This window comes from Daucus carota, chromosome 1 (genome assembly GCF_001625215.2).
Source record: "Daucus carota subsp. sativus chromosome 1, DH1 v3.0, whole genome shotgun sequence".
Lineage (NCBI taxonomy): Eukaryota > Viridiplantae > Streptophyta > Magnoliopsida > Apiales > Apiaceae > Daucus > Daucus carota.
Genome location: NC_030381.2, coordinates 17,490,736 through 17,505,253, shown reverse-complemented (window position 1 = coordinate 17,505,253; position 14,518 = coordinate 17,490,736).

Here is a 14,518-nt window from a genome sequence, read left to right as displayed (position 1 = left end):
GGTTATTGGGGAATGATCAGTATGTATATGATACATTCTTCTGAAACTGTATATGATGCAGTAGTGGCAGAGGCTAACAGATATGATCTGTTGTTCCGAAATTGATGATTTTTGTATAGCACTAGTATTCAGGAATTAAAAATTTCCGAGCTCGACCCCAGCCTGGGGCTGCCGCCCCCGGACCCTGCTCGGGGCTGCCTCCCCGGACCCCGCCCGGTGGCTGCCTCCCCCGGACCCCCGCCCAAGGGTTGCCGCCCTCGGACCCCCGCTTTGTATGATTATGTGTTCCTATGTGTTTGCTTGAGCATGGTGCTGGTTATGGCCTTCAGACCCTCAGTTTAAAGTTTTGTGGTTTTGGTTGTATAAATACGACTTGCATGTCGTGCTCTTCATTCTTGTAATTTTAATCTCGAATGTAACTCGAGTTTTCTTATGTAATTACATTAGAATAGGTTGTATTCAATTATTCATTGTAATGTACTTGAAGATTGAAGGACGATCCACAAGGAGGGGCAATCAAGGAGAATGAAGACTTGTAATAGTTATACATTTTCACAATAGATTGACCTAGATTCTTTCATTAGCTTGAAAGGATCATATAGGATGAAGGCCAAAACCACGCATGTTTACATACTGCACTTTACATATATGATGCATGAGATGATGATATGTATGCATAGTTATAAAGATGCATGCTTAATTAGATTAAGATGTATGTATTAGATACGACACCCATGCCATGCTTGTTTAAACAAGATAAAATCTGTAACGACTCAAGATTTTAAAAAAAAGGCTTACAACGATCATGAGATTCTTGTGTTTGTGAAACACGAAATTAATTATGGATTTTCGGTATTCAATGAGAGGAAGATTCCGTCGAATTTGGGGTTTTTAAGTATAGCCATTGTGCCAACACCTCAGGTCGGGTTTTCAACCAATCAAAGAGTATTGATTTAAAATATTTAATTCAAGGAAAAATTGAAGATCTCTTTATGACAGGATCATGATCGTTTTAAAAAAATCCCTGCTTAAAATATTAAGTTAATCAGATGCCTTCCAATGATTAATACTCGTCAAGATCTAGATTGAAAGAAGTAGGTTTGCCAAAGCAAAGTGCTTTAATCAATCATGGGAAGACGTGATAAGTAAATTTACTTAGTTATTGAATTATTGGGTCTAACTTAACTAAACCATCACAATAGGATTGTGGGTTTAGAGGCATGCAGTTTGGTGAGATTTCTTATATAAATATGTGCAAGGGTTGCTCCACCAAACTATCCAAGAGTTATATTTGATATAATTGACAAATGTTGTCTACTTATATAGTCATGTTTTGAGAGCATTAGCCCACGCTAACTTAAAACATGGATGAAATATGGATCTTGGCTCACTAGAAAGATTTAGAAATGCTTTCCGAATTAATAGTTAGGGCTATTGATTTGAAGAAAATAGTGGGAGATATATATATTTTGAATATATATATATATATATATATATAATCACTTGAACATAATTTAATAAACATCTGTAGACTAATTTATCTTATGCATTTGAAATATTGTAGATATCCAATGGCAAATAATTCAAACAACTTCTCTGTACGATCAGTCCTTGAGAAGGACAAGCTAACCGGAACAAACTTCCTTGACTGGAAAAGGAATTTGAGGATTGTCCTCAAACAAGAGCGCAAGCTCTATGTCATAGATATTCCTCGCTCTACACCTCTCGCTGAAAGATCATCCCGTGTTCAGCCGAATGCTTATCAAAAGCATATCGATGATGACACGGATGTTCAATGTCTCATGTTAGGGACCATGAGTGCTGAACTTCAGAAACAACATGAGAATATGGATTCTTATGAAATGATTGAGCACTTTAAACATATGTTTGAAGGACAGGCTCGTCAGGAGAGGTTTGATACTTTCAAATCTTTGAATGCTTGTAAGCAGGGTGAACGTGATCCGGTAGGACCGCATGTTCTGAAGATGATAGGGTATATTAATTATCTTGAAAAATTGGGTGCCCCGATTGGTCCTAAGCACCAAATTGATCTGATCTTGCAATCTCTAAACAACAACTATTCTCAGTTTGTAATGAATTACAATATGAATGAGATAAACAAGAATCCCACCGAATTGTTGGCAATTTTGAAAACTGCTAAAACCAACATTCAGAAGGTGTCCCCAACTCCCATATTGATGGTGAATAAGGGGAAGGCCAAAGGAAAGGGTAAGTGGAAAGGCAAGAAGAAGATGGGATCTAATTCTAATGCCAATCCGAAACCTGGTCCGACTAAGGCCTTGAAGCCGAAAGGTGGTGTTCAGAAGGATGGTGATTGTCACTATTGCAAGAAACCAGGTCATTGGAAGAGGAACTGTCATGCTTATTTGGAGGATCTGAAGAAGAAGAAGGCTGCTGCCGCTTCTAATTCAGGTATTTATGTTATAAAAGTCAATATGTCTACTTCAACATCTTGGGTATTGGATACTGGATGCGGTTCTCACATTTGTATTAATGTGCAGGAACTACAGGGAAGTAGGACATTGGCAAAGGGAGAAGTCGACCTGCGAGTTGGCAATGGAGTAAAAGTTGCTGCTATAGCCGTAGGGACTTATCATTTATTATTGCCCACTGGGCTTATTTTAGAACTTGAGAATTGTTTTTACGTGCCTGCAATTTGCAGAAACATTATTTCAGTTTCTTGTTTGGACAAGAAAGGTTTTGCTTTTTCAATTCAGAACAATAGTTGTTCCTTTTCTTTGAATAATGTTACCTGTAGGGTTGCACGTTTATTTAACGATTTATATGTTCTTGATTTGGATACTCCCATCTATAATGTGAATAATAAATGTCTTAAAACTGATGACCCAAATAAAACATACCTTTGGCACTGTCGTTTAGGCCATATAAATGAGAAGCGCATTTCCAAGTTACATAAGGATGGATACTTGGATAAGTTTGATTTTGAATCATACGAAGCATGCGAACCATGTCTCATTGGAAAAATGACTAAAGCACCTTTCACTGGACAAGGTGAGAGGGCCACTGAACGATTAGAACTAATACATACTGATGCATGTGGTCCTATGCGTACAATGGCAAGAGATGGCTTTTACTACTTCATAACATTTACTGATGATTTCAGTAGATATATGTATATCTTATGAAGAGCAAATCCGACTCTTTTGAAAAGTTCAAAGAGTACAAAGCTGAAGTAGAAAAGCAAACTACCAAAAGTATTAAAACTCTGCGATCAGATCGTGGAGGAGAATACTTAAGCCAAGAATTTAAGAATTTCTTAAAAGAGTGTGGTATCGTATCACAACTTACTCCTCCTGGAACACCACAATGGAATGCAGTTTCCGAGAGGAGGAATCGTACCATGTTGGACATGGTGCGATCAATGATGATTCATGCAGATCTTTCAATTAGTTTCTGGGGCTATACCCTAGAAACGGCCGCCTACACACTTAACCAAGTTCCTACTAAAATGGTCCAGAACACTCCATATGAGATATGGACTGAGAAACGTCATAGCATGTTATTTATGAAAATTTTGGGATGTGAGGCGTTTGTGAAACGTCAAAATCCTGACAAGCTAGGACCTAAGTCTGATAAATGTAATTTTTTGGGATACCCAATTGAAACAAGAGGTTATTCATTCTATAATCCTTCTGAGAACAAAGTGTTTGTTGCTCGAACCGCTGTGTTCCTTGAAAGGGAGATGCTTTCTAAGAAAAACAGTGGGAGCATAATAGATCTCGATGAAATTCGAGAGCCACATGATAACATTGAACCAGAACAGGAACCTGAGCAGGATATTGAGAGTAATCATGTTCCAGAAACACAGGTCGTTCGTAGATCTAGTAGGATTCGCCATGAGCCAGAGAGATATTATGGTTTTCTCTTGACTCAAACTGGTGATGTGATGCTTATGGATAATGATGAGCCTCTATCCTACAAAGATGCTAAGAACACTCCAGATTCTAAGAGATGGCTTGATGCCATGAAATCTGAGATGGATTCCATGTATGAAAACCAAGTATGGACGTTGGTTGATTTACCCGAGGGAGTTAAACCTATTGTGTGTAAATGGGTTTTCAAAAAGAAAACCGACATGGATGGAAATGTTCAGACCTATAAGGCACGACTAGTTGCAAAAGGTTTCAGACAGATTCATGGTATTGACTATGATGAAACCTTCTCACCAGTTGCTATGGTCAAATCCATCAGGATTTTGCTTGCAATAGCTGCTTACTATGACTACGAAATCTGGCAGATGGATGTCAAAACCTCCTTCTTGAATGGAAGCCTAGAAGAGGATGTGTATATGACACAACCTGAAGGTTTTGTCGATCCGAGATTTCCCAAAATGGTTTGTAAGTTGCGACGATCTATATACGGATTGAAGCAAGCCTCAAGGAGATGGAATATTCATTTTGATGAAACAGTCAAAGAGTTTGGCTTCATTCAAAATGAAGATGAGCCTTGTGTTTACAAGAAAGTGAGTGGGAGCCATGTGGCATTCCTAGTGCTATATGTGGATGACATATTACTAATGGAGAATGACATAACTTCTTTACAGGCTGTTAAGACTTGGTTGAGCAAAAATTTCTCGATGAAAGACTTGGGCGATGCGACCTATATATTAGGGATCAGGATCTATAGAGATAGACCAAGAAGGCTGATCGGTCTGAGTCAAAGTACATACATTGATAAGGTATTGCATCGATTTGAGATGCAGGAGGCAAAAAAGGGATACGTCCCAATGTCTCACGGGATATTGATCTCGAAAGAGAACAATCCTAAATCATTGGATGATAAGGACTGTATGAGTAAAGTTCCATATGCTTGGGCAATTGGTTCTATAATGTATGCAATGATATGTACTCGTCCTGATGTCTCGTATGCCTTGAGCATGACGAGTAGATACCAGTCTAATCGAGGTGAGGGTCACTGGACGGCAGTCAAGAATATTCTTAAGTACCTAAAGAGGACTAAAGATCAATTCTTGGTATATGGAAGAGAGGAGAATCTAGTTGTAAAAGGTTACACAGATGCTAGTTTCCAAATAGAAAAAGATGATTCGATCTCTCAGTCTGGTTTTGTATTTTGTCTAAATGGAGGTGCTGTTAGTTGGAAAAGTTCAAAGCAAGAGACGGTTGCCGTATCTACAATGGAGGCTGAGTATATAGCTGCTTGTGAAGCAGCCAAGGAGGCTGTTTGGATCAGAAAATTTCTTACAGGACTTGATGTGGTTCCTTCAGTATCAGATCCGATAGATTTGTACTGTGACAATAATGGAGCCATTTCACAGGCTAAGGAACCCTGATCTCATTCCCGCACTAATCATATGCTCAGACGATACCACCTGCTCCGAGAGATTAATACTCGAGGGGATATACATATATGTAAAGTGCATACAGATGATTACATTGCAGATCCACTTACCAAGGCTTTGTCGCAACAGAAGCACGAAGGTCATACTAGTTCCATGGGTATTAGATACATCAGAGATTGGCTCTAGTACAAGTGGGAGATTGTTAGTATTGGTGTCCTAGAGACAATGCTATTATGTTTGAATGTAACCTATTATGGATTATGTTTTATTGATTATTGAATAAATATTTATTATGTTCTTTATTTACTGCGTGATAAATTTATAGCATAATAAATGTCCTTGGAATATGATATGTAATTCTATATCTCTAAGTGCGTGACTTAGAAATGAGATTATGAGAATAGTATCGATATTCCTAAAGGTCCCTAGTCGAGCACTATTATTAAGGGACAATAGTAATGCATTGAGACTAGTGTGTTTGTTGACTGATGATCACATCTCATTGATCATAAGTATAGTGATACTATAGTCAACAACACAAGTGCATGTATTAACACATGGCACGGGAATGACCCACCGTGAGATTTTACATGTTAATAAGTGTCATTAGAAATTCTCACTGTGATAATGATGTAATGATCCTCTGACTTGATATCATTATATTTCTATAAGAGAATTAATATACTTTGGTTGCATTAAAAGTTACCCTTGACCAGGTGATGATAAAATGTATATTGGGTATATTATGAATCATATGAGAAATATGAATGATCTAGAAAGGATTTAACCCTCCTATTTTAGGAGTGATATTATTGGCCTCTTGATTGAGTGAGACTATGAAATGCATGGCCGTGCTCAAATATTAATTTGTTTAATAGTCTACTCATTGATCAAGGAAATTCGGATTAAACGTTGAAGAGGATGACACAATGCATGCCTCGAGTTTGATCTATAATATAAGGTTAAAAGGATTATATTACATTGTACATTATTCACAAAAGGTTTAATTGAATCACCAATTATTATTATTACTTGGGTAGAAATGATTTATTACTAGATGCCGCTCATTATTTATAATTTTATTATGGGATATTAAAATTATTGCCAACGTAATAATAACCTAAAGGGTCACACACTTAGAACGTTTAAAGGAGTTATAATTTAAATTCTGAATTTAAATTAAATGATTAAATTCGAAATAAATTGTTTAGTTGAGCCGGTCTTAATTAAATATTCAGGATTTCGAATTTAATATTAAAACCTAAATCGTATTGGATTTGGAGAAGCCCAAAACCGATTAGGGTTAGGCCCATCTCTCTCCTTTTCCCTATAAATACATAATGATGTATTGTTTTAGGGTTGTGAGTTATAAATTCGTTTTATAAACCCTAGCAGCTCTACATCAGGAGAGGCTAGAGAGAGAGAGAGAGAGAGAGGCTGACTTCGGCTAGTACCGGCTCTGGTGATCATTAGGCGATCAGGCGTTCGTGTGGACTGTTTAGAGACGCGATCCTTAGACCGAGGGCTGCGTGGTGATTGCTTATTCCGGACCTCCATCTTTCACTAACGTAAAGCTTTAATAAGGTATTATTTCGTATCTCCATAATCAGCCATGCATTATAGATGGATCTCGCGGTTAAGGTTTCGGAAATTTTGATTTTACGTTACTTTTCGCTGCGTATTGCCCCGAAACCCAACAGATATATATGTGTGTATATATATATATATATATATATATATATATAGAGAGAGAGAGAGAGAGAGAGAGAAAGAGAGAGAGAGAGAGTTGGGCTCTATGGGGACTATTTTATTTAGAATCATTAGAGACCTATGTCTCTACCGTTGGATGAAAGACAGATCTAAAGGGCAGGATTAAAAATTCAAATATTAATTAAAATCTTTAAAAACATAACAGCGAGCGGAGAAAAACTATCCTATACGAGATTGGCGGGGCTATCTACAGCAGTTACGATTTTTAAAATATCCTCTGCAAGATAATCGTGATTCTCCCCAACTACATATCATCCCAATTCTGAGAGACAAATGCAAGACAACAGCGGAAATAAGCAAAGAGCAAGTGCAAGCATGAGTGAAGGTACGGAGCTCCTACTTTTCTTTAATCAGTTGAATGGTGATTTTTGTTGTATGTTGGGTATTTGTTTTGTGCAAGACAACTTTAAACGATAAGGCATACATAGGTTGATATTATGTTTTGATTTGGCTAGCTTTCAGGAGGAGCACCCACAATCTGTTTGACAAAATTTTGCAAAGAAAATTTTATCTTGTTCTAGTTCTTCTAGTTTGATTATTAACTATAGACCGCTTACATGATGATTATCCTTCACATCCTCTGTAAAGGATGTCTTGGTATAGGTATAGAATGTTTAAACAAAAAAACGCCAGATATCAAGTTATCCCTCACTCCCGCGGATTATACTGTCCCCTTTAAAGAGGCAGACCCGTATATTGAGAAAAAGTACAAATGCTAGTCACGACTTTTTGGCAAAAATATGTTGTCTAGTTTAGTCCGGGATGAGTTTTTGCTTTTCTGATTGGCCATAGTTTTGCCGGTCCTTTGAGTATAACAAATAGCCTAGTTATTACTCTGTTGCAGGACAAGTTTTAAAGTACAGGACAAGTTTTAGAATATGGAGGACAAGTTTTATCCATAAATGGTGACAAGTTTTAAAAAATAAATGGTGATTGTATTTAAGGAAAAAATTTGTCTATACAATTAAACTGTGAGAAAGCTTATGGATAAACTGTTAAAAAAAATTTCTATACAATTAAACTATTAAAAATATATTTTGATGTATGTGTACACTATTTGCAGCGAAAAGACGAAGAAGTAGTAGGCTCATTTGTTCACCGTGGTTGAACAAAGGGACTAAGAGGCCTCCGGTACACGTGGACTTAGACACGGAGCAGAGGTGTTCTGTGGTGGATAAAAAGGCAAGGCATCGAAAAGATTCCAGTGTAGAAGAACTCGAAATTACTTTTACAAGGAACATTAACTGGGGTAGTGGCTTAGGGAGTTTGAGGAAGCCAGAGAGTAAGGATTCCAAACGTAAGAACTCCTGATCGTCAAGCAGTGACCAACGTGAATGTTGGAGATGGTAGTGATGACGATGACTTTGTTACACCTCTGGAGAAATTTGGTAGCATTAGTACGGTTAACGAAGGAGGAACGAGTAATTCAAGGAGGAAGACAAAGGGAAACTCGAATAATCAAGCAATTGTTGTGGAAGCGAACACAACAGCACAACAGAGGACAACTAGGAGTATGAAAAAGAATGCAAAAAGGAATGATCGAAAAAAGACAGAGAATGTCTTGGGGACTAAGAATCAATATGCAGCCAAGGTATTTCAACTATATGTTGTTTGATTGGTAATGGTGACAAAAAGTAATCTAAAAGTCCAAAACTAGCTGAATTAATCTAAACCTGCATAGCTTTTATTCTATAATTTTCAAACTTGTTTATTGAAGTGCAAGACAAGCTGAATTAATCTTTTGTCCTGCATTTAATAATATACTGTAATGCAATTTATCTTGTGCATCATATTACATCATAATTGTTCCTCTTGTACATGTTGTACTAATATGTGAATTAGACTTGCTCCAAAACAGAATGCTTTTCCATATCTCTACTTGAACAGAAAATTATTATAGATTGTCGTACAAACAGTTGTCGTTTGTCCTGCATATAATTTGTAAGGGTTTCGTCGGCTATCAAAGTGCATTTCAGAACCATGTTATTTTTTTCAATACTTATTCTCTATAATGCAAGAGAATTTAGCCAGGCTGCGTACAGTGGTTGTTATTTGCAGGACAAACTTTATAAAGGATTGTCTATCACTTTAATATTCTTCATGTATATGCATAACTTTGTTGTTTAAAATACAGGGTGAGGCTGTTGGCTGCAAGGAAGCTGTAATTAATGAAAAACCACCGGAGAAAAAAGTACGCAGCTATGAAAACTACATTCAAAGGAAGTTCAGGCCGGCTATAATGCGAGAGGTTCTAATCAGTCTATCAGAGGAACAAGTCGCCTGGGTAAAACGCACTGGCTTTGGCGGAATCTTGGATGTGAGGATGGAAAAATACCCACATAGAATGGGATATAATGTGGTTGCTGCATTTAACGCGGAAGAATGCATGTTGAGTATGAAGGCAGGCAATATAAAGATCACTGAAGACATTGTTCACAATATAATTGGGCTGCCAAAAGGTAATGAGAGAGTAATAATTTCCAAGGATAAAGGAGCATATGATTTTTGGGGCCTTCAATTTCCTGGAACGCTAACATGCAAGGTGTCACCTAACATGGTGAAGACAAAGATTCTAAATTCACGGGTGGCAGACAAAATATTCAAGATAAATTTTTTGGTGCTGATGTACAACTTCTTTATAGAAGGAAATCAGAATCGACACTTGATGAGGGATATAGTGTCACATGATCGCATATGCTTTAGACAGATTAACATATACAAAACTTACGTGATTGATCGTGGGATTCCGTCATTGCAGAAGGATGAAAAACAGCGAGAAATTGTGATCGGACAAGATTAGTGCAGAAGATTAGTAACAATGAGAAAATGGTCGTGCTGGTGGGATAAGGTTTTGCAGAGTTTCCTAAAAAACCTCCAAAAGAGAAGAGTTCAGTGTACGTGGTTTCAGCGATGCAGTTATATTTTAAAAAAGAAAAATAAATGAAAACAATTGTGTATAAATAATATGAGCCCTTGGATGTTTAAAAATTGGACGGCTGTGATCCTGTCTCTCCATCCTCCACAAAAACCAGTCTCCATAGAACTATTCTCTCTCTCTCTCTCTCTCTCTCTCTCTCTCTATATATATATATATATATATATATATATATATATATTGAATCTAGTGATTTTACTCCCTATAAGTTACTGAATTTTGCTAATTCAAATATATTTTTTGTAGTCTGTTCGTGAGAAACATTGTGAAGTGGTAAGTAAGAGGAACTATCCACACCATCAAGAAAAGGATATATTGGTTTAAAGGAAGAAAAGATAACGAATGATTAAACATTGTTGCAATTTCGAATATTTGTTTAATTTCTATTAGTGCATATTTTTTGTTTTAGTTTAAATAGATAAGTCTGGAAATCTGGAAGAAGGAAAAGAACTTGATCGAGCCATCTTATGGAAAAAAGGCTCGTAAGCCAAAGCTAAATGATGAAGCGCTGGATAAAGATTTGGAGAAGGTTACCAAAAAAATTGTAAGCCTCTACCTTGTCTAATTAAATCTTTTCATAAATTACACATTTACAAATTTATAAATTAATTTTTTTGTTAGTTACATCTTGTGAATAGGATGATTTACTTTAAAATAAGGTTAATGGTGAATTCCACCCTTTTGGCAGCAATGATGTGCTAATAACTGCATTGGAAACCCCGGAGCATTCTGGCCGAGTTCGTGTTTTTGGAGGTTTTATTAGCCCAAAATCCTACTTCAATTTACCAAGACAAAGAAGGATTACTAAAGACGAGTTATTGGCTCGTGACAAGCAGAGGTCTGAGGAGCTGCAGAAAACAAAGGAGGAATTAATTGGGGAGATTGCCAAACTGAGGGCAATGATCGCTGCTAGAGCGAGTAATTCCTCGCCAGTCTCTAACTAATCCAGTAATTTCATAGCAGGAGAGGAAGCAGTTGCTCTAAAAAACAATATTTTTAAAGAATTGGTGTTTGAGGATGCTCAGAAAGAGATTATGGCCGAGAACGAGATTATGGATATTGACCCTCCTCCACCGAGTAATAAGATGGTAAAACAAAATATATATAGTGTAATGGTAATTTTGTTTTGTCCTTATTTTATATCATGTAATGGAATTTTTTGTTTATTCTATAACTTCAGTTATCGCAAAAATGCGAGCTGGCGGTGGATAACATAGAAAATAAAGTAGCTTTTGGAGTTATTTTTAAAGATGGCACAAGGTTTAGTAATAAGATCCATGGAGTGGATATGATGCCGGGATGTGTATGGGTGTCTGTAGATGGCTGCATAAATCCAAAAGCATTGCTTCCCATACCCGTACCTGGGGAAATGGAGACATTGATACAAGCTATCGGCTCCCATGTCGCATGGCCTGATGAGTTCATAATCTATCAAGACTCCGAACCATCTCAGGTGAGAATGGATTTAATTAAAAGTTTCATTTATTTTAATTATATATGCATGATGTGTACATGTGAATTATGTTAATGGTGGGTGATCAATTTTGCACAGAAAAAGAAAAGAGAAGTGGAGAAAAAGGAGGGAAAGAAGAAAAGTGAGATATCTAAGTTGCAAGCCTTGTTCAAACAAGCGCGGCCAAGTGAAAATGTGCCGAAGAGGTTTCGGTTGTTGTGTAACATGCAACAACCATAATGCAAACAACTGGAGCTTCAATTCAGATTCCTTAGGATGCTGAGGTTTTTGGGACTGTGAAGACAATTTTTGTCTTACAGGAAAATATAATGGCATTATTGGAGAACAAGCCAATCTGTCATATCGGCCTATATGATGTAATTTTCCCGTTATTAAACTTGCTAGAGACGTATCTTTTTAAACTTGCTATATGAATAATGTTGTTGACATATTTTATTTAGGTACTTGCACAATGTTGTACGTGAAAAGAAGAACTGGAGACATTTGCTTTTTTGGATCCAGGAGCAACATTTGGACTTAATGCAGAATTTCAATCTTGTGTGGTAAAGCGATTGACGGAGGGTAATCCTGACAGATTATTTTTCTTTGCTTATAATCAGAAGTAAATATTTAATTATACTACAATCTAATTTCTGATTAAGTCTACATGTTTAAAATTTGATTGGTACTCTTGTAATGTAAATACAGTGTGCACTGGGTTCTTTCTGTAATACGGGAAGGAGAAATTTACATTCTGAATCCATTGCCGCATCCAACACATTTTACAGCTTTAGGAACGCGCATTAACAGAGTAATTGATCTGATTTTAATCTCTTACTAATAAGTGTTTAATTTTTTGATGCATATTTTTTTTATTCATTTTTAAACCATAATTAACATGAAATATATGGCTTACACAGGGCAATGAAGAATTTCAATTGCACAACGGGGAGGGGAACACTCTTCCCAAAGTGAAGTATCTTCCTGTAAGTACTTCACATTTTGTAATGTAGTCGTATTGCATTTTGTAATGTGGTCGTAATATATTGTTTGATTTTGTGTGTACGTCATGGATAGGGATCACCAAAACAACCCGGTGGCCATGAATATGGATACATTGTTATGGATACGTTGTTATGCGCTATACGAAGGAGATAATCGAAGATCACAAGGACCTTAAGTTTACCACAAAGGTATTATATATACTCTGCTTGTACTACAAAACCTTTAATTATTTAGTATGTAAATAATTGTTTATTTTGGTTGTTGCATCTGCTGCATGTACCATATATATAATTATTCCAGTGGGCGTCAAAGAGTCGCAAGTGCTGCACAAGAGACGAGGTGGATGAGGTGCGCTACGAGGCTTTGGATGGCATCCAAGAGTGTGTGTAATATTGACCTATGTACTTGAACTGTATTTTGATTTGGGTTGGTAAATAGTCTAGTTGATTTAGTATCGTATGCCTCTAAGCTACTTTAGAACATAAAATGGTGGATGGAGTGTTTGTGGATGGATATTGTTTGGTTGGGATTTTTGCCGATGGATGGCTAGGTAATAAGTTTGGTATATATTGTCGATGGATGGTTAGGATATTTAGTTTGGTATATTGCCGATGGATGGCTAGTTTGGTGTATTGTTTGGTTTGGATGCATGGTATATTATTTCGGTTTCTATGAATGAATAGAATTTTGGGCAGCATCAATTTTTCCATATTTTTTTTTTTGCAAAAAATTGCAGTAATTACATTAGGCCTTTTAAAAAGTGATGTGCATGTGAATGAAAACTAGTGGCAAAAAACTAAATATACATCATATTCTATTTAAAAAAGACGATGTCAAAAAACACTTAAGACCACACTTAGTAGAACAAAAACTGATGTAAAATCCAACTCTAGCATTACTTTTGATGTAAAAACTGAGGTTATTCTTATGATATACATCGTTATTACAAATAACTGATGTCAAAAGCATACTCAGACAACAGAATTTTAAAGAAAATGATGTTATTATTCGCATATACATCGTTCACTAAAAATAACCGATATATAAAAGAGCCTACCACAACGAAACCTAAAAGGAAACGATGTTAATATCATCTAATTTCGTATGAGTCGCATGTTTAAATTAGTGTTATAGATATAATATTACATTATGCATAACTAAATCATGTAGTTTAACCACAAAAATGACTGATATACATCAGTATTTAAGCTAAAAAAAACGATGATAAAAGCCACAAAGACATTAGTTTTTGGCCGATGTCTTTGTATATGACCTTTAACATCACTGACCTAGACATCGGTGGCTAATGCACAAAGACATCAGCCAAAAACCGATGTCTATTAACTAAATTCTAGTAGTTAAATATAATCAAATAGTTGATAAGATTCAATTCATTGTTATAGAATCGTCCGGTCAAAATAATTATGGCATCCAACAATAATAAAAAAATAATAAAATAATGTTAAAAATTATATTATAAATAATAAGTTTTGAACTATATTGACGCCTCCGTTTGGCAGGAGTCTACCACGGTATCCAGTTAACCAATCAAAAAATAAGAATTATTTTATGACCAATGAGAGGTCATTTCCAAATTTTAGACTAATAATATTCCTTATTTAACTTTCCTTGTACTAAGAGCCTAACACAGTATCCACTTAACCAATGAGGAAAAAAAAATATTTTAGGATCAATGAGAAGCCATTTTTAAAATTCAACTTTTCTTCTACTAGAAGAAAGAAATTATTTTAGAACCAATGACAAACCATTCCTAAATTTTAGACCAGTAATATTCTAAACGGAGTATATGATATTGAAAGAAATTTACCAATAAAAATTTTAGAAAATATAATATAAAAGAATTTGAATTTTACACATAAGTTTGAAATAATACTTTTATATAAAAAAATTTCTTACACACTTTTCTAATAATATGGAAGGGTTGAAAGGCTTTCATTTACATCGGTCTCTATAAAATCCAATCTAACGTATTATATAACGTATTATAAATACT